Genomic DNA, 22,438 nt, shown 5'->3' with positions numbered 1-22,438 from the left:
TGTTCATTCTTTATACCTTGACCATCTTTTCTGTCTTATTGCTGAACCATCGCTTCTCTTTCTACTTCTCTTCTGGGATTTCATCTTGCTCAGCTAAAATTCTAGTGTGTGATTCTGAATATTATGGCTTGAGTTTCCTGACCAGCATCTTGCATCTGAGTCCATTTCCTGTGCTTAAGGCTGCTGGCATTCCATTCACTGCTCCTGGTCAAAACTGAAACTTCTGCTAATGAGATTAGGCCTTACAACACTATCAATTTCTTCATCTCTATTTCTTGCTCCATTGTTATTTCTCAGAGATGAAAATCTATTTATCATTAAGAGATTCATTTTGGCGTCACTTCCTAAGTTCCCTTGGATTTTTCTGTTCTTCATATACCCTACAGCCTCAAACTGCAGCAGTCATCAACTGGTCTTTGACAAATTAGTTGTCTCTGCACATGGTTTACAATATTACACTAGCTGTTTCAAAATAATTAAGCTTCTCTCTGTGTTCTTTGCTTTGGGTCAGGAACTTTACTTCCTTTGCCGTGCAACACAGAAGTTAATCACAAATGGGTCCTGTGAACCAAATAATTAAAAATAGAGCAAAGTTTCTGAACCAGGCGGTTGGCAGAAACGTCTGTACTTCCATCTGTGCATGGTTAGGAAAATATTTCATGCTATTTAAATAGCATCAGCTTTGCTCTCTTTTGTGTGAGAGTGTGTCTGTGTGTCTATGCGTAATTCATTGCTTTGAAGGTTTGTTTGACTGTTAGATAATCGTATAAAAAAAGTTACTGGCAAGGAAACAGGAAAGCAAATCCAGGTGTTTTGTGCATACATTCTTTATTTACCAGTCTCTGTGAAGGAGCAATGATCTTGCTTTTGCTTTTCTCTCTAACTGAAAGTTTTTGCTTTGTTAGGTGCTGCAGAAAACTAAACAACATTGCATTTTCACTTAGACATCTTTATGTCTCTTGATTTTCCACTTATAAATAACCTTTGCTAATGGTGTGGGGAGCTGTTCTTATGTATCCAAAATGCTGGTGAATCTATTTTGGTTTGGAGTGTGGCAGATTAGGAATTTCTGCTCTCTGGAAAGGGGATTTGTGCCTAGAATATGCATCAAATTCGCAAACACTTTGTGATATACGTGCAGACACGTGAGTGACTGGTTTTGACAGGAATTTAATCCTTCAATTGGATTTCCCTTTGTTCTTGTGAGTAATCAGTATCTCATAAAATATATTCAGTTTTGGCTAATTGTACAGCTGTGATATAACTTTAAGTTTCTAAGATATAAATTACTATGTGATATAAAGATAATTCCCCTCTAGTATTTTTCTTTTGTAACAGTCTCTTTTTACTCCTGAAAAGCTCTCTATTTTAAGGTTGATTGTGCTAGGAGAACTGTTGTGTTAGATAACAACTAATGCCCAATAAATACACTGAAGGGAGATTAGGAACTATTAAAGAAAAAACACAAAAGAAATGTCTTAATTTCATTCTTCCAGAACATATATATTTCCCAAAGTTGTCAGTTTCTTTATGTTTCTAAAATCTTACCAGGGAGGCATATTCTTAATACTTTGATAATAGAATTAAACACTGAAATCAAAGCTGTAGATTGAACATGCTCACATTAACTGAAATTAAGGAAAGAGGAATACATTTCATTATTAATGTATCAGTGAATTCTGGAGTTTAGCTATGAATGTCAGCTATAGTCAATAACAGTTTGATTATTTAGGCAGTTTGTCATTCATGAAATTTAAATCAGAAGGGTCTTTAAACATCTTTTTGTCTAATCTCATTTTGCATTCAATTTAATTCTATTTTTTCTCAACCTACTATGTGCAGAGTCCTATGCTAGAAGGGAAAAATAATGCTGAATAAGTTGTGGCCCATGGTTTCAAACAAATTAATTTTTGATTACTCTTTGATGTTTTTTTCTGTATTATTTGAGGGACAGCTTTTTGTTTGTTTGTTTTTTTGAGATGGAGTCTTGCACTGTTGCCTGGGCTGGAGTGCAGTGGCACGATCTCAGCTCACTGCAACCTTTTAAAAAGAGCTAAGTGGATGTTCATAATGATTGTTCTTCGTCAATGTAAAATATTAAGACTTAATGCATTTTGTGAACTCTGAGTACACCTACAGGTGAGTGGCAGATATCTTCATACCTTAAATTACTGTTGGATTTTGTCTGTACCCCAAGACAGAATTTTGGTCTTCTCTTATATATAGCAGTTAAATCACTAATATTAATGAGACTTCCCTGAAAGAGTGCCTGGATATTCAGATTCTTCACACTTTTCTTATAAACCATTAGATTTGTTTCCCCTATTCATTTGGGCATCTTCTGGTGACATATGGAGTGTCTCTTAAAAAAGCAGAACTTGATTGCTGATACTTTTATTCAATAAATCATTGTTAATACATATTTATTTGTGATCAAAAACATAAGGAGGGAGTGTACACACTCAAAAAAGGTCACAATGCAGGGAGTCTGTTCTTTTAACAATAATAATGGCTGGCTGGCATACTGAGGATTTAGGATGTGTCAGTCACGGTACTAATCACTTAATCCTCACAGTCAACCTACATAGGTCATTATTATCTCCACCTTACAGATAAGGTAACTGGGTTAGTAGCTTGCCCAAGGTCACAGAGCTAGTAAGTGCTGGGACTGGGATCCAGTGCGTGCCATTTTAACCTTGGACCCTGTGCTTTTAACTAATGACACTCTATTGCCTACCACCTGTGTCATCGTAGAACTTGCACAGTTGTGTTCAAAAATCGTTTTTACTAAATATAAAATAAAATACGGTAAAATAAAAATACAAACGTATATTCACAAAATAAATGTAAATTATAAAAAATGAGGGTTCAGTGAACGCTCCTTTAACTGTCCCCCTATATTTTAAAATTACCATCAATTTGATATCCCCTATGTGGACCTCCCCAGTCTTGTCACATTCTTCCCACCTCAGAAGGAACCACTGTAGAAACATGATGTTTTAAAATATTTTTAAGACTGGGCACGGTGGCTCATGCCTGTCATCTCACCACTTTGGGAGGCTGAGGCGGGTGGATCACTTGAAGTCTGTAGTTCGAGACCAGCCTGACCAACATGGTAAAATCCTATCTTTACTAAAATACAAAAATTAGCCTGGCATGGTGGCACACGCCTGTGGTCCCAGCTACTCAGGAGGCTGAGGCAGGAGAATTGCTTGAACCTGGGAGGTCGAGGCTGCGGTGAGCTGAGACTGTACCACTACACTCCAGCCTGAGCAACAGAGCGAGACTCCATCTCAAAAAAGTATACATATATTTTTCACAAAAGTACACAAAAATGCACGCTAGCCAGATCACTGTTTTATTTGCTCTCCTTTCTCTCTTCTTTTTTCCCTACTTTTTCATCTCTTATCCTTCTTCCTTCTTTTCTCGCACCATCATGGAGCACAAAGAAGAACTCGGTCACAACAAACCTCCTTTAAAAGGTTAAGGAGAGTGTTCCTTGCTGGGATGCCCAGGCCTGTGTCATGACTAGTGTTGGGAATTCTTGGTGAGATGACAATATTTTTGCCTCATTCAAATGAGGAATGCCCTTCCAAGTAAAGCGTGCTATGTTTTGTAGCAAACAGAACACCTGAGAAGGATGGTTTTGTATGACTGTGCCAACAGATCTTTCACAAGCTTGTCAGGTTATAATTCACAAATCTTAACTCTATAGACATTTTTGTTTGTTTGGTTGGTTGGTTGGTTTTTTTTTTTTTTTTTTTTTAGTAGGGTTTCACTCTGTTGGGTGCCTAGGCTGGAGTGTACTGGTGCGATCTCCGCCTCTTGGGTTCAAGAGATTCTACTGTCTCAGCCTCTGGAGTAGCTGGGGTTTTACCATGTTGGCCAGGCTGCTTTTGAACTCCTGACCACAAGCAATCCACCCACTTTGGCCTCCCAAAGTGCTGAGATTATAGGCATGAGCCACTGCACCCAGCCAGTGGTTCTTTTTCATTTGAGACAGAGTTTTGCTCTTGTTGCCCAGGCTGGAGTGCAATGGCGTGATCTTGGCTCACTGCAACCTCTGCCTCCCGGGTTCAAGGGATTCTCCTGCCTCAGCCTCCCAAGTAGCTGGGATTACAGGCATATGCCACCACACCCAGCTAATTTTGTATTTTTAGTAGAGATGAGGTTTCTCCATGTTGGTCAGGCTGGTCTTGAACTCCCGACCTCGGCCTCCCAAAGTGCTGGGATTACAGGTGTGAGTCACCGTGTCTGGCCTGGTTCTTTTTTTTTCCCAAGAGGTCAGTTCTCACTCTGTTGTCCAAACTGGAGTGCAGTGGCATGATCATGGCTTACTGCATCCTGGAACCCTTGGGCTCAAGTGATCCTCCCACCTCAGCCTCTTGATTAGCTGGGAGTACCGCTGTGCACCACCACGCCTAACTAATTTTTAAAATTTTTTTGTAGAGACAGGGTCTTGCTATGTTGCCAAAGCTCATCTCGAACTCTTGGCCTCAAGCCATCCTCCTGCCTTGGCCTCCCAAAGTGTTGGGATTACAGACATGAGCCGCTGTGCCTGGCTGACATGTGGTCCTTAATAGTGTGGCTCTTAAAATAGCAAACATTTTTGGGAACCAATGTGAGGGCACTTCATAACACAATCAAAAACCATTAAGTGGAACATGTTAAGATAATGTAACCTTGTTGTCCCTTAATGCTTTAATGCAGCCGTTCAGCAAGTAGTAATACCTGGTACAGTGGGCGTGAAACTCAGAATGGGTGCTGGTGTGGCAGGAATAAGAGAATTCTTTCATCAGTTGGAAAATATATTTGAATAACTCACTACATTTAAAAAATAGGTAAACAGGCTTTTGGTTTTGGTCGCAAATTGCACTCAGCCATAGAAGTTTTTCAAGGGCCATACAATTCTGTAGAAGGAGATGGCAATTTAATGCAGTCTTAGCTGCTTAGGATTTAGAACTATGTTACTTTTAATTTACTCCGTGAAATTACAAAGACATGTAATGAAGTTAAAAAGATTTCAAAAGAACCACGTCTAGCCACACATAAAAGTGCTTAATAAGGGCATATGTGTATAAGTATATTAGTCATTTGCACATATTTACATATGTATGTTTTGGTTGCTTAATATTTTTCTAGTGCTGCATGCATTTGTATGTGTAAATACAGTGCGAACCCTTTATAGAACTAGTGTTGGGGGACCCTTTTATCAGCTATTATGATTTGGAGCTTTATCAAACAGAGTGATTTTTGTGTGTGTGCGAGATGGAGTCTCGCTCTGTCGCCCAGACTCAAGTGCAGTGGCGCCGTCTTGACTCCCTGCAACTTCTGCCTCCCGGGTTCAAACAATTCTCCTGCCTCAGCTTCCAAAGTAGCTGGGATTACAGGCGCCCATCACCACGCCCGGTTAATTTTTGTATTTTTTAGTGGAGACGGGGTTTCATCATGTTGGCTAGGCTGGTCTCAAACTTCTGACCTCAAGTGATCCACCCGCCTTGGCCTCCTAAAGTGCTGGGATTACAGGCGTGAGCCACCGCACCCAGCCGGAGTGATATTTTCCAGTGGTCATGATTCTGGCCTGTACCACCAAGCAGTGTAACAATGAGATTGAAGTGTGACTATGTGAGTCTGCCTATTTTTATGTTCTATCTCTTGTCTTTTTGCTTGGAGAAAAATTATGTTGAAAGACTACAGTGTGCCTATTAAGCTTCAAATATGAAAAAAGAGCTACATATGACACTTTGTTGCAGTTAGTCCATTGTCTCAAAAACATGCCGTAAAAATATGATTACTAGAAAAGTCTTGGCAAATGTAGCATGAGTGTTGCCGGTTTAAAAGCCGCATTTGAGTACTCTGAAGTACTTTTCTGTGACAGCTATTACTATAAGAATTGGCACCAGCTAAGAAAATTTACAGTTTAATACTTTAGAGCAAATAATTGCTTAGGGTGCTTTAAATAGCACAGGAAATGTGTAGAGTGTTTACTTGACATTTGCTATATTGAACACTAATACTGAAACAGATTCTTTGACCACAGAGAATGCCAGTGTAGGAGGGGTGGGGGTAGGTGGGAGAAAGAGGCGGAGAAGAAAACAGCAATACAATTAGATAAAAATTAAATGACAAATGTGCTTTTTCATGATACAGAGATATCACCGGGAAAGATGCCCATTTGTTTGATCAAGTAGTCTTCTAGTGTGGTAGCAGAAAGCAACGTACAGACAGCTCCCTGGGATTAGGTTCCTCATGCTAAAGGCTGTGTTCACCAGATGGTCAAAGCCTTGTAGCCCTTGGCCGCTCTGTTTTATTTTTCAAGCTCCTGAAAGCAAGAGGAATGACCTCCCTTTTTATTTAAAAAAAAAAAAAAAAAGAAAAAGAAAGAAAAGAAAAGAAAAAGAAAAAGAAAAGAAAAAAGAAAAAAAGCCTCTCTCGTTATCTGTTTAATCTGCACATGCTTGTAATTTTTTTTTTATGACTGCTCTGATGCCCTCATTTCTCATTGCAGCTCAGTGCTTGTGATGTTTTTTCCCCCTGTATGCATCTTGCGCTCCCAGAATCTTCTTTTCATTTTCCCCTGGCTCTGTTAATACGGGTCTTGTCTTAGAATGGGGTCTAGTGCAGTTTAGTGTAGCTCTTAAATGCAGAGCATTTCTTTTTGCACAAACTGCTTATCATGGATTGTGTTTCAGTTGCACTTAAAGGGAAAAACAGAGTATATTTTAGGCTACTAAACCTCCTTCCATTTGTAGGCATTTGAGCCAGTTATACAGTGTCTTTCAGGGAGTTTTAAATGAATGTGTTAATAACCAATGGCACATGTGATAGGTCCAGGAATGTGAAATTGTGCAACGTTAATGACATTTGTTCAAGCTTCTTCCTTCTATCTTGTCGACATGAGCTACTTTTAAATACACAAAGGAATTTGAAAACACCAATCAAAAGTCAAAATTTCACCCTGCAGCGTGGCCCGGCACCCAGAACACTCAACAAGAGGAAGGGCTGTATTTATGGCTTTTCCACTGACTTGAAATTTGACCTTGAATAAATCATGTTTAACTTCTTTATGCTTCAATTAGCTTTTGAAAGATATGTGTGGTTGTGTTTAGCCAGTGGAAAGGCAATAACTGAAGTTCACAACAAAAGGAGAACTTGAAGGGAAATTTTGTTAGGAAAGAACAGTGGACAAGAATACCATCTTCAGGCAGGATGCTATTCCTAAAAACTCTTAGTACGCGTGGTTCCTAAGGAAGGTAGGACATTTTCTTGTAATATTCTTTTCTATATTTCGTAGAATTAAAAAATATGTTATTATACATAAATATTTTATATTATATATGTATAAATATATATTTTATATATGTATACTGTTTTACCCTTTAACTCCAGAGAACTTTGCGTTCATACATCTTTTTCTATAACTTCTACCTATAAAGGGATTTTCAGTGATAATCTTGAATTTAAATTGTAATCAAGCAGTAACAAACTTCATTTAATATGCAGACATTTAATTTTATAAAGGAAATTCCAAGTTATGGTTCATTTTAATTTATTAATTTATTTATTTTGAGATAGAGCCTCACTCACTCTGTCATCCAGGCTGGAGTGCAGTGGCACGATGTCAGCTCACTGTAACATCCACCTCCTGGGTTCAGGCGATTCTCCTGCCCTGGCCTCCTGAGTAGCTGGGACTACAGGCATGCACCACCATGCCCGGCTAATTTTTGTATTTTTAGTAGAGATTGGTTTCGCCATGTTGGTCAGGCTGGTCTCGAACTCCTGAACTCAAGTGATCTGCCTGCCTCGGCCTCCCAAATTGCTGGGATTATAGGCGTGTGCCATCGTGCTTGGCTAATTTTTAAAGTTTCTTCTTTTTAATCTGTTGCCACCTCTGAGAGGAAAGATTTTTCATTCATTTGGGGAAAAAGGAAGAAAGGTAATCAACATTTATTGAGCACCTACTGTGTGCCAGACTGCTAAGCACTTGGTCCTTGAGTGCCCTATGTGATTGATGTTCAGAGGACCATTTTCTGCATGTCAGGAATCAGGTGGGAGGGCCAGAATCCACGGAACAAAATTAAATAGAACCGTTGCAACAGATAATTTAAAAGAGGGACCTTTTAGTTCGCGGCACCCAAAGCATCACAGTGTGGGCTGTGAGATCTCAGTAAACCAGTTGCTGATAGGTTCTCCCAACTCGGAGATCTCCTTGAGGGTTAGATGGCTGGATTGCAACATGGTGCTCAACCACATCTCCCTGGTTAAGCCATTTCAGTTATTGCCTCATTTAAGTTGCATTGCTGTAAAAAGGACATGGGTATGACAAGTTGCAATGCCTAAAATTCGAACGAAAGAATACAGGCTTTGAATGTTTTTCAGAGCTTGACTCCAGAGTCCCAGATGCAGTTTCAGGGTGAGTAAATACAAAGCCAACAGCTCCAAGTTTAGATGAGAAAACATTTCAAAGAAAGCCAGCGAACGCTTATATATTTAACACAATATCCATGACTCATTTTCTCTTTGCTCTCTCAGTCCAGCCGTTATTCATTTACCGCTAACCCCACAGGAAAGCTCCTTTTGAAGTCTGCCTTTGGCTACTTTGCAAAACATATAAATATACACCTTGGGAGAATAAGGGTGAGAGAGAAAAAAGGCAGAGGTCACAATTTTTAATCCTGGTTCTGCCAGTAACAAACCTTGTGACCAGATACTTTGTACAGTAAAGGAGGATGTTTTTAAAATCCATTCTCAGTTGCCAGAGAGGCAGGCAGTCATCATTCTGTAGGAAGGCTTGTTTCAGGATTTCTCAGATGTCTGCTGTGTTTGGATTGCTGAGGTCCCTAAAGAACCTTCCATTTGAGTCAGCTCGAATAGGCTTTTGGAAGTAGCCCTGGAGGTGTGATAGCACCTTAAAAATTCTTAGTAACTAGGACTAAATACTCAGAAGGAGAACTGGAAGGAATAGAAGCTGGGTGACGAGGAAGGGAATGCCAAGCTCTCCTGCAGCTGGAATCCACACTTGGTGAAGGTTGTGCCTGTGTGCTCATCTGTGGTTGGGTGTACCAGAATTTTGGTATCTCTCTGGTTCGAACCAGCCCTGGCATTTACCACCTTGGCCAAGTCCCTGAACCTCTCTGTGCCTCAGTTTCTTCATCCGAAGAGTGGGGATTATAGTCAATGGAAGGACTAAGAAAATCAATACATGTAATACCCCTAGTATTCACACTTCACCTGCTATGATGATATTAACATTCTCCTTTGGAGTTTTCTAATTTATTTGTTTAGCATTTAGGGCAAAATACCAGGCATATGGGTGATGGTGGTAGTGGAGTTGGTGAGAGGGAGACCTTGGGTTGTAGAAAGGGTGGGCAGAACCTGGTTTCTGCCCTACATCCCAGATGTTGCCCATACATATCCTGTTTGTTTCTGACCGCCCTGCTTTGCTCTGTGGATTCCCAGCCTCTCTTCCTTTACCTGTCCTCAGTCTGCCCCACTGTCCATGCCCAGCATGAATCTCCACTTCTCCAGGACGGAAAGCTTTTCCCCAACTGCTTCAGCCCAAACCAACTTCCCTCCCCACTGCCCTGTGTGCACAGCTTATTTGATCGTGTCATTTATTGCTTCATTTTGTGGCTTAGATGTCTTGCGTCCTGGTCAGACTCCATGTGACTGGAGGCCTTTGCCTCTTCTCAGCATCCAGGGTAGTGTGGCAGAAAGAGCAAGGAGCAGGGAGGGAAGGGACCTGCTCTCCTCTCCAGCCCTTTCTCTGTGATAAACTCAGCATGCTCCAGGCATTTGATCTCTGTAATCCTCAGAGCCTCTTCATGCAAAATGAGGGTCTAGACCACGTAACCTCTACATTTGCCCTTGCAGCTTCCCCATTTTAGAGTAGTAGATGGTGAATAAATATGGCCCGAATGAATGAACAAATGTGCAGTCTCAAGTTGCTCAGTTGTGGCCTACGTTATTTTTGTGCCCACTGGCATCTCTGCTTGGTGAATGGAGGAAATGGTCTCTGATGAATTTTCTCTTTCAGTGGACAGAAATTTTGTTAATTTTGATCATTTTATAGTCCAAATTTGTGGGCCCATTGAATTAATATTTATACTAGTAATTTGTCTAAGAAGAAAAGATTTTTGTGCTAAAAATAATATAAATAATGTCACGGACTAATAACAGTTAAGAGTAAAGAATAAAGGAAATTTGTTTTTAAGCACTTTGGAAGTTCCTGTTTGCATCATTATATGATTATATATACATAATTATGTATTACATTATTATATAAGCTCTCTTAGTCTATTCATTAAGTAATTTGATGATCATTTTGAAGTTTTTTTATAAGTACTTAAGATAGTTAAAACTGTATTTCTACTTAAAACTTTGTAATTTGCTTTGGGAGGCCAAGGTGGGCGGATCACGAGGTCAGGAGATTGAGACCATCCTGGCTAACATGGTGAAACCCCGTCGCTACTAAAAATACAAAATAATTAGCCGGGCGTAGTGTTGGACGCCTGTAGTCCCAGCTACTCGGGAGGCTGGGGCAGAAGAATGGCGTGAATCTGGGAGGTGGAGCTTGCAGCTTGGATTGCGCCACTGCACTCCAGCCTGGGCGACAGAGTGAGACTCTGTCTCAAAAAAACAAACAAACAAAAAAAACTTTGTAATTTGGACTTGTTTTCTTATTAATATTAGATGTCTTCTCTGAGCCCAATTACTGAGTATGTAGTAACTTTTTTTTGTGTTAGGATAATTGATAGAGATGGTGGTTCAAATTTTCAGCATCAAACCTCACTTTGGAATTATTTATTTCCATTTTTTCTCTTACCTACTAGTACATCTAGATCCAAAATGATTGCTTTTTTATTATATTTGATACATCTATTTGCTTTGTGGTTTTACTGATACTTGAACGTCGTATACAATTGTGAAAGATTTTGAACTTTAGTCATCTTAATTTGCTTAATTAACATAATTTACTGGAGGAGAGAAAGAGAAAACAGACTTGGTTACTTATTTATGTTTGCAGCCACCTTTGTATATGTAATAACACCAGAGCAGGCACTTCATAATTGAAAAGGCTTTAGGGTAATAAGTCACTGTCTGTTTCAAACTGTGATGACCTTCTGGAAAAAAATAGCTTTTGTAATATTTGTCATACTGGCCCAGATCCAGAAAGTAGTATGTTCCATGTCTAATTTTACTTCATATGGCTTGAACTCTTGAGCAATCCATCTGAAGTAGGACCCTGTTAAGAAATTATTCTTTTTTTTTTTTTTTTTAAATGAGATGGAGTTTTGCTCTTGTCACCCAGGCTGGAGTGCAATGGCATGATCTCGGCTCACTCCAACTGCCACCTCCTAGGTTCAAGTGATTCTCCTGCCTCAGCCTCCTGAGTAGAGTAGCTAGGATTACAGGCACGCACTACCACACCCAGCTGTTTTTTGTATTTTTAGTAGAGACAGGGTTTCACCACGTTGGCCAGGCTAGTCTTGAACTCCTGACCTCAAGCGATCCACCCGCCTCGGCCTCCCAAAGTGCTGGGACTACAGGTGTGAGCCACCAGGCCCGGCCAAGAAATTATTCTATGTTATACATAATTGGGTGCAAGAGGTCTTAGTAATTTGCATTTAAAAATGATAATTGGTATCATCTACAAAGAAGAGTTCTACCTCAGTGTTTTAGTTTAGCAATGACACTAAGATATTATACATATTAAAATCTCTTAATATTAGTGGGCAGAACTGGGAACCCTTCACTTTTTCTTTTTTGAGATGGAGTCTTGCTCTGCCACCCAGGCTGGAGTGCAGTGGTATAATCTCGGCTCACTGCAGCCTCTGCCCCACTGGGTTCCAGCGATTCTCTTGCCTCGGCCACCTGTATAACTGGAATTACAGGCACATGCCACCACAACCAGCTAATTTTTGTATTTTAGTAGTGATGGGGTTTCGCCATGTTGGCCAGGCTGGTCTTGAACTCCTGACCTCAGGTGATCCGCCTGCCTTGGCCTCCCAAAGTGTTGGGATTATAGGCGTAAGCCACTGCACCTGGCTGGAACCCCTCCCTCTTACAGTTCACAGAGTATAAGAAGCTACTTTCTAGGGCTTCATCTTAATATGGTGATTGAATTCTGTATTATGGCCAAAAGGAAAATTATGTGGGTATTGTGGGGAGGAGGACTCAGAGGGCTAGGGGCAAAGAGGGCAGAGAAATATCAGCTACCTTTAGTTAGCGAATATTTACCAGTCGTTCCTGCCCATATGCACTTGTTCCTTGCGTACTTGGATCTGAATTGATTAAAAATGTCTGTATGTATTGAGTGTTTTCCCTTAGGAATGCTTAGGCTTTCTTTTGATGCTTTTTTTTCTCTTCCTTTAAAATGGTGCAGGAAAATGTTGGAATAAACATAGTCAGCTTGTGAAAGGATGATTCTCTCCCTTATCTGGGCATAAATATTGTTGAATGTGAGAATGTGGGAGTAGCTACTGGGCCAAATATGCACAATGAGTGCAAGTGATTATTGACCTTACTGATGAGAGGAAGGAAGAGAAATACTTTAAAACTATTTTCACAGGGCATTTCAACCAAGACATTTTTCTGAATTCGGTTTCTGCTTCAAAAACTGGATTTAGCTCTTTTTCTTGTTTGTTTCATCTGAACAAATTTACCCTGAATTGAATGGGAGAGTGTTTCTTAATCCCCCATGTCTTTAGCAGTGAGTCATTTCCATGTTGTTGAGACATTTTCTAGCCTTTATTGCTGTGTGTAGTTCATGCTTTTCTCTGGATGTTTTGACTCCTTAAGGAGCTCGCAATAACAAATTAACAATCACACTCCTCTGGAATGAAAACACGCGGTATCGGAGTAATAAATAGCAGTTCTCGAAACCTAAATAAACACAGAAAACTCAGCTCTCATACTTAAGAAGGCTCTGGAGGAGTCCAGTGTCCAACATTACAAGCAAGATGCACCATTTAGAGCCAAAGGAAGTTAACATACTTTCATTTTAATTTTCCAAGGGATCATGTTGTAAAACCATATAGCCACTTTCATTCTTCAAAACTTAATAAACAGTTGGTTTTAATCATCTGACCTGCCTTCTCTCAAATGGATCATAATTTAGTTTAACAGGTTTGACATTAATATAAGTTGTGTTTCTCTGGGAAACTCATGTTAGCCTGGACTTCTCCACTTTCTGTCTTTCTCTGGTGAAACTGGTAATAGTGACTGAGCTCAGGCCATGGCAGGATCCTCACAGTCCTAAGACTAGGTGCCACCTGGGTACTGCAACCCAGTACCACAGTAATAGGAAAAATCTAAAGTTATCCAGAGAAAATATGTCAAATTATAAAGCCTCTGAGTCATGACAGCAATCAAACCTGATTTTATATCAGCTTTACCAAACACTATTAATATATCCTATAATAAAAATTAAGGCGTCGTTCCTCAGGTTCTTTAGCAGGTAAGTCAGTGCATCTGTCTAATTTGCTAAGGCTGAAACATATTGTACATAGAACTGGGGTCTGAATGGTTGTCCCATAGAAAGTATTAGAGCAGAGCAAGGTTGTAAATAGCCAGCTCCAGTGGCTGTTTTTCACCCTGTTCATGGGGTTGCTTGCCCTGGTTGTATATTTAGTTGCCTGTGATGGATGGAGTGAAGTGCACAGGTCATCTCTCAGGGAGGAACGCTGGGTTTGATGAGAAGCCATTGTCATGAAAGATACTCCAGCTCTTCCATTACCATACATGCTTAGAAGAAAACTTTGATGCACAAAGAACTGAAAGCCCCAGGCACTGGAATTCCTGCTCATTAAAAAGACACCTAAAGAATTCTTTTGGAGACTTCATGAATTTTCTCTCGATTCATACTGAAGGACCGGTGCCAGTAATATTTTTCCTCTTTGCCTGTTTCAGTTTCTCATGAAGTTTTTCCATATTTAGACACACTGCCCAGTTAAAGGGAATGCCAGTCACTCTGGGTTTAAGACAATGAAGTATGCACTTCCCTCACCAATCAGTTGGGAGAGCGATTGGGCTGAACCTCCAGTCTGAGGCATGTGAGTCACACACAGGCAGAGATTTAAACGTTATTAACATGAGAAAGATCTTTTGAATATGAAGTCATCATGCTTGAGGTTACTTTGAACTTTCCTCATAGTCTCTTTTATGATTTGTGTTAGAATCAACATGCTTTAGTCTTATGTTAAAAAAACACAGTGGAGTGAAAATGGACATGAATTTAAAATTGCACGATAGCCAGAAACTTGTATATTGTGGAAATGTTACACTGTGAGAAACTTTTAGTGAAGCTGCTTGGCTCATGGGCTATTTTTTAATGGCTTTTGGGTTCAGAAATTTCAAAACGTCAGATTCTTTGCAATTTAAATTTCCTTCTAAGTAAGGAAGTACACTATGTTATTAATTTTAAAAATATATATACTTAGAAGTTGAAATTGTGTAATTATCTTAATGCTCCAGAGTCTCTTTTCTGACTAAACATTGGAACTTATTCTGTTGAATGCAGGGAATTTGTCCAGAAAAGCTTAAGGAAATTTAGCCTATGAGGGGAAATTTGCTAGATTCATAAATAAAAGGTTTAACCAAAGGGGCGATATAGAACATGATTTTATCTATACAAGATTGTATTTGAGTTTTGCCTCTTCCTCCTCCTTTTAGGATTAAGTAATGATTGTAGCTTAGTTTTTCCAGTTGATTTATAGTAATAAGTTATGTGTAAGCTCACTGTGGGTAGTTGAACTCATTTCAACTGCAGGATAGATTGTTGTTTAAAAGATCACACAAAATTTTCTTTTTTTTTAATAAAATGAAAATGTCTCCAGAGATGTTACACCTGGAAACTTAATGTAGGAAAAATGATAATACAGTATGTTACTCTTACCTCTGGAAGGAATGATCTCTCCCATTGAAAACTAAATAATTCAAAGTTTAGAATTTGTAGTTGAAATAGCTTATAAATCACGGCAATGACTTTTAATCCTTAGTAGAATTCTCTTTTATTTCTTAGAAGTCTGTATAAATGTTTATAGAAACACAGTCTTAAATATTTTAAACGTAGCATACCAATCGTACTTAAAGAGAACTTTATGCATTATCACACACATTTGGAGTTTTTGGGTGAAAACACCTTGTACCTTCTTTGGTAGAAAATACTTATGCATTTGTGTGTGTATAAGAGAGAGAGAGTGTGTGTGTGTGTGTATTTTAAATTCTTAAACATAACAGATCTTTTGAAGCAGAGCAGAAAACTAGCATGTTACTGACACTGCATTCTCAGCCATGGGGAAAGCAACAGTATGTTTCAGCTTTAGCAAATTAGATGTGTTGACTCACTAAAGAACCTGAGTAACTACACCTCAGTTTTTATTACGGGAAATCTTAATAGTGTTTTGCGAAGCCAATATAGACTCAGGTTTGATTACTATCATGATTCAGAGACTTTATAATTTGACATATTTTCTCTGGATAATTGTATATGTTTCCTGTTATTTTGGAGTTTTTATTATTGTTATTTACTGTGGGTTGTGCACTCATATACATGCAGCCAAGAAAAGCAATAGTGAAATGGTTCAGTGTATGGAATCAGTTTTATTGAACAAACAGTGGGGCGGGTGAGGGGAGATACCTTTTTTGGTAATTAGACTATTATTAGTGAGCACTTCCTTTGGCTTTTATATATTTAAATATATCTTTTCTTTATAACTTCATAGGACATGGAACACGTAAATGCATTTTGAATTTAAAGCAGAAAATCACATTTCAGTAAAATTAAAAGCTCAAGATTCCATTTTCTTGTAAAATTTCTAATCATCCCCATTTGCTGAACTTTGGACCCTTTCTTGGCATTGGGAGGTCTTGGCTCATGAATGCGTCTCCTGTTGACTGGCTTACAGCCACCCGCTGCTGCAGTGCCGTTTGGGAGAAGCGTGTAATGTGCGTGCTTGGACTCGTTATTTCCTTTCTTTCCTCAACATCAGTTAATGCTGCGTAGTTTGCAACGTGATATTGCTGTGCTTTGGTGCCTAATTGTGTAGGCTGGCTAGAAGAACGAACCTTTGCGGTGGTCAGGTGAAGCCACTGAGTGTGCCCCTTTGTGGCCACTGCAATAAGGTGGTTGGGAATTCTTCATTTCTGATCACTGAACTTTTCCAGAATGTCCTGAGGCTCCCCCAGGAACTGTATTACAGCATGATATACTCTGTATCGTGGTTTTTCAATGATACACATGATTCTGTGTATCATTTGGTTTTTCTGGGAGAGGATTGTAGCTTTCAATCAGGTCCTCCAAGAATTCTGTTTCTCAAAAGGTTCATAGGAACCACTTATTTAGAATTGAGACATAGGCACCTCTTCCAAGGAAAACAAATGAAGGAGGGTGTTAAGGGTGAGTTACAGAAAACAAGCCATAAGCTACCTATTTTATCCAATTAAAAATAACCATGACATGGCCATTTTGTAAATTATTACATTAAATCTACATTGCAGATATACCGCGTATGTATTTATTTAATTTTTTTTTTTTAAGAGGCAGGGTCTCCATCTGTCACCCTGGCTGGAGTGCAGTGGCATGATCATAGCTCACTGCAGCCTCAAATGCTCGGGCTCAAGCAGTCCTCTTGCTCCAGCCTCCCGAATATCTAGGACTACAAGGACGTGCCACCATATCTGGCTAATTTTCAAATTTTTTATAGAGACGAGGTCTCACTGTGTTGCCCAGCTCCCTGGCCCCAAGCAATCCTCCCGCCTCAGCCTCCCAAAGTGCTGGGGTTACAGGCATGAACAACCACGCCCAGCCACCTGGTACATATTTAAAACATGGTTTGTTTCTTTTGAAATAATGAAAAGGAATAATGTTTCAGGGTTTGTGGCATCCACATTTTGGGATGACTACATGCCGTAACCTTGTTTGTAGTAGCTCCTGATTTTTATCTGTATTAGAAATTGCTCAGCATGAGACAGATGAGGAGCATTTGGGGAAATGTGTGAGTGATTTAGTAAAGACTAATAGCTGTCTTAAGGGAACCGTCTTCTGGTTTGCATTTGTATTAAGAGGTATGCAGAGCAGGAATAATTTGGAATGGGGGAGCTGGTTATCTTCTGGGTGTGTCAAGCACAAATCTCAGATTTCATTACCTCTGCACAAGTCTTGACAGTTTGCAAAATGTGCCTAGAGGTATGCTTGATAAGGACAGACATTTCTTGCCTGGGTTCTAGCTGTGTCACTGCTAGCACAGTATCTGGCCTGAACAGTATCTAAAGAAATATTTTGTTGGATGAGAACCACAACAAAATATGAGAACCTCAGTGGGTTCTCATAGCAGCCCTGTGGATATAGACACAGCACGTTTTATCATTCTTTTCTATGGGCTCAAATAGGGTAATTACTTACCCGGGCTCATGTAGCTGGTAGGTAAAGGATTTAGGCCTCTCCTGTATATCATGCTTTAGCTCAACTCAAATAATAAAAGCAGAAAAGCCATGTTTGGATCAACTGAGTTTTAGTAGAAGAGCATTGGAGAGAGGTTGTAAACCCTCAGATAGTTTAAAAATTAATAGTAGCATTCTTGACTTGTAATGGAGAGAATGTCTTAAGCTCAGATGTCTTGATGGTGCTAATCAAGTCAGGCTTTTATAATTGAGTGAAAGCACAGAAAAATAATTTATTCATTCTTGTACAACCAAGTATTTATTGAATGTCTTTTCTGCACCACACATGATTCTATGCACTAAGGATGTAACAGAGAACAAACAAGGTTGTCTAAGTCCCTGCCCTCAGAGAGCTTATGTTCTCATAGTGGAGATAAGTAAATTGCATAAGTAGACTCTATTTGCAGACCCCCCAAAATAGGGTAGGATATGTTAGGAGAAAGAGTGATGGCAGGGGTGAAGGGGATTCTTTTGTTCGGTGGAATCAGGGAAAGCCTTTTGGGATGCGCTTTTGTAGGGAGACTGCAGTAAGGTAAAGGAGCCAGCCCTGGAGGATGGGAGTGGTGAAGGGTGAGATGAGAATCTGAGGATGAGCACTGCAAAGGAAGAGAATGGCCAGGTGAAGGCTCCGAGGCCAGAAGGAGCCTTTGAGTTCATCTAGAGGCTGCAAGAGCTTGGATTTTACTCTAAATGTGATAGGAAACTCTGTTAGTTTTCCAGGGCTGCTCTAATAAATTACCAGAAACTTGGTGGGTTAAAACAACAGGAATTTGTTCTCTCGAAGTTCTGGAGGGCAGACGTCTGAAATCAGGTGTCAGCCGGGCCGTACTCCCTCCTGAAGCTCTGTTGGGAAAACTTTCCTTGCCGCTGTCATCCTCTGCTGGTTCCAGGTGTTCCTTGGCTTGTGACAGCATCACTCCAGTCTCTGCCTCTGTTTGCACATGGCCTTCTCCTGTCTGTCTGAACAGGTCCTCTCCTGTCTCTTAGAAGAACAGTGGTCATTGGATTTAGGACCCATCTGGGAAATCCATGATATTTATGTCAGGGACTGGAAAAGGAAGGACAGGTGGGATGTGACTATCTGAAGAGCCTATCTCAGCTGCCATGGGTTGTCACAAAGACCATTGTGTGTTTAATTTTTATCTCATTATTCTTGTTTCCTCTTTAATCTTTCATTCTAAGCCCTACAGCCCTGACTGGCAGATTCACTGTCAGATTTTTCCAGTTGTAGATTACATGCTTTTTCTTAAAGCCATCTTCATTTATTAACCTACATTCGCTTTTAATTTTAATGCACCAATCAATAATTATTTCACTTGACAGTTTTTGACAGCATGCTGCTTGCGACATTTAGCTGTTTAGCATGAATTCAAAAGGTGATCTATCAGTTTGCACAAATGAAATAAAGTTGCTCTTTCTTCCTTTGCTTTGGGGGAATATATAAAAAAAAGTATGTTTATCCTTCCCTGGAGAATTTTTGATGTAGAAATACTGAATAGTTTTCTATATAAGAAGATAGAGGACTGCAGAGCTTTAAAATTTGTTATGCTTATTTTGCTTATATCATAAATTCACTTGAAAGGCCAGATTTCTCTTAATTGCATTGCTATTGTGGAGATGAATCATTCAACAAAGGTTTACTAAGCGCTTGTCGTGTGCATGACACTGTGCAAATGTTATGGAAAATAAAGACCAGAGTCCCCGAGAAGTCTAGTAGTCAGAGAAACAAAGCCACCTCCCAAATTATGGTGGGTAGAAAAACTTAGAAAATGACAATTTTATTCTGCGACATACCTTCACTTAGTGAATCCCATGTGAAAATTCCCAGTAAAAACCTATGAACAAAAGTGTGTGGTTGTCTTCATGTATACACTGTATGCACACATCTGTGAACATATTACAGTCCAGGATGAACCTAGCTGAAAATGAAACAGCAGGGGGAAATGTTCTTTCTCACTAAAATCACAGTGTTAAAACTCTTGGCAGTTCAGATGGTCTCCACTGTAGCTGTTGGTTTACATTTTGATAATTTACCAAAGAGCATAATATATTTAATTCCTAGTTGGATGGTGTAACTCAACACAGCATTTCCAGCGAAACGCTTTGCAAATGGAAAGTAAGCATTTTCTTTGGAAACTGGCAACTTCCTTACTCCTTAGGTTCTTCTGTGGGTATAAGCATGACCTATAGGTTAGAAGTTCTGGAACAGAAGGAGAAAAATGAATTATGTCACAGTTAACAGGAAAGGAGGTGCTTTGCATTCCTGCTCCTTGGCAGTTAGTTTTGTTTCACTTCCTTAGTTTGGGGGCATTTGGTCTTGCATATCCTGGCAAGATTTAGGCAAACAGGCACTGACCTTCTGGTATGCTCTTTCATTCTGCCCCATGCATATTATTAAGGGGCATAATTCACTGTCGTATTTTTGTGGCTAAAAGTTTTCTAACTTCTATATACTAAGCCTTTGTTTTCCAGCTTACTAGGGCAAAAGAGCTAGCATTTTCTGGGCATCATTGACCCTTCACTATGATTTAGATTTTTTAAAGAAACACATAAACTGTTCATTGCACCTTGTTGTGTGGCAACTCTGTCAGTCACTAATTGGTACTGTGGGTATTTGGCTCTTGCTCTTATTTACTTTGCTCTGGTTTTTACATCACTTAATTGAATCTTGTGCCAGTTTCCATTCTATACATGCATAGGGAGGCAAACAGAAACTTTGTCCTGAAGCACCAAGTTCTTTGACTTCATCCTCCTAAACAGCTCTGCGAAAATCAGTTCAAAGTGAGTAGAGCCAGAAGTGGCGTGTAAGCCATGCTGTCAGCGATGGCTGGCTGGATCTGCATATGATCGCCACCTTCTGCCCCTGCTTTTGGAGACTAGAGATGGCTTCTGGTCTGTGTCCAGGGCTTGCCATGCTGATTCAGAGAGCTATGCCACAGATGAGCCCGAGTTGAGACCCTGATGCCAGCATATCCTCAGGCCCACGAGATCGTTATGCCAGAATGTTAATCCGCAGTGGAAACCATCACTAATGTATTCTCAGGCCCACATGATGAGCACATTCTCTCTCTGTGTCAAGCTGCATAGGAATGTAAATCCTAACTGGAAGCTACTTTGTTGATGTGCCTTGAGAAATTGCTGCTCTCTGGCTGCAGGTATCAGCAGCAGTCACAGTGTACACGTTCTCTAAGGAAGATCCATATGGAGTCAGGTGGTTGCTTAGTGAGCAGGAAATCGGAACAAGGGAGTGGGATGAATTGACTGTTAAGTGGCACCAAGCAAACATAGCCTGCCACTCTGTTCGTCTCAGGAGAAGGATGGCTTTTCTAGTGGGACCAGGAACACGTCAGTCATTGCCTGCCACTCCCTACAGTCATCTCACTAGGGTGGCCTTGCCTCTGAAGACACTGTCTTCTCCCCAACAACCTTGGCATTGGCTACATAGACTTTAGTGACGCTGTACTTTCCTGGCTAAGCCAGCCCTGGCACCCTTTTGAGGACACAGTCTTTTCTTAAATTCGTGACTGTATTTCATCAGGTGCTGGCTGGAGCAGGAGAGGTGGTGATGGTAGTAATTATCTTTCTTCAGTTGACTTTGTATTTCCATGTTCTCATCCACTAAATTTTGTTCTTACTATAAACCTCTAACTAGGCAATCTCCTCCCCGTTGTCAAGTTCCTGGATGGGGAATGGTAATCTTTATTATCCTTCTTATAAGTCCCTTTGGAATGGGTAGAGGCTTTGGGATGGACGTCCCATGAATTATACCTTCATATCAAGCTCTGTGAACTGAATGGCAACATGGAGGCATTCATCCAGACCAGGAGTAGGCAAACTAAGGCCCGTGGGCCAAATCCAGCCCGTTCTTGTAAATAAAGTTTTATTAGTACACAGCTACATCCAATAATTTGTCGCATGTCTATAGCAGTTTTCGTGCTACAGTGGCAGAATTTGATTTGAGTCATGGTGAAAGAGAGCATAGTCCGAGAAAACCTGAAAGGTCTACTATCTGATCCTCATCAGAAAATGTTTGCCAACTGTGGTCTATACCTTTGCAAGTCAGAGAATTGCATCAGGGAAGAACTAGAAGCCCTCCTTTTGTACCCCCACAACCCTGCCACAATTCAGTGAACAAATAGATCAGAGAGGGAATGTGACTTGCCCAAAGTCACAGAGCTGGTTTATAAGAAAACCAGGACCTGAGCTCAGATCATCCAATTCCTAATGTATTTGTCTAATGCTTTTGGAGGACACTGTAGGGTCATTGTGAGTTTTATGGTTTACAAATGATTAACTATTATAATATACTGAAAGAAAGCTTCTTAGTGATGAGAGCTGTTTTCCAAACTGACTTCCCGAGGCAAAATCACTAGCCAGCTTGGCATTGATATTCATTTATTAATCTTATAAACAGCACCTACCATATTTCAGGAATGGGGCTAGGGACTAAGACACTGATGAACAAGCACCATCCCGGCCTTGGGAAGTTTGGATGAGAAGAGTGGTCAGATAGTTAGATACCGAGATGCATATCCTTTGATCTGTAGTGTGTTGCTTATCCTCACAGGGCTGTGATCATGTGGACAAAGGATGTGTTAATTTAGCCTTGAGTGGGTGGGAGTGTTGTCAGGAATGACTCCACAGGGTTGGAGATGTTTGAGCTCTGTCTCAAAGGAGACTGAGTTCTTCAGGTAGAGAATTTCAGCAGAAATGGCTGTGATCCTCTAGGCATGAGTGTGCGTGGTATCCAGTAATTTGGGAATGCTTGTCTAACACAACCAGAGGTAGGGCTTAGGATATGTAGTATGGGGTAACAGGAAATATAGTTGGAAAAGTAAGTTGGAGCCAAACTGGGAAACTTACAGCATTTCAAATGCTAAGGAGTACGGACTTTGACTTACATTCTAGGAGTTTTCTAATCTGTAGATTCCAAAACATATGGGAGACCACATTTCTTATAAAAGAGGACCTACACATTCATACCCACACAAAGCAT

Source organism: Mandrillus leucophaeus, unplaced genomic scaffold (genome assembly GCF_000951045.1).
Source record: "Mandrillus leucophaeus isolate KB7577 unplaced genomic scaffold, Mleu.le_1.0 Scaffold82, whole genome shotgun sequence".
NCBI lineage: Eukaryota > Metazoa > Chordata > Mammalia > Primates > Cercopithecidae > Mandrillus > Mandrillus leucophaeus.
Note: the sequence above shows the minus strand (reverse complement) of the source record.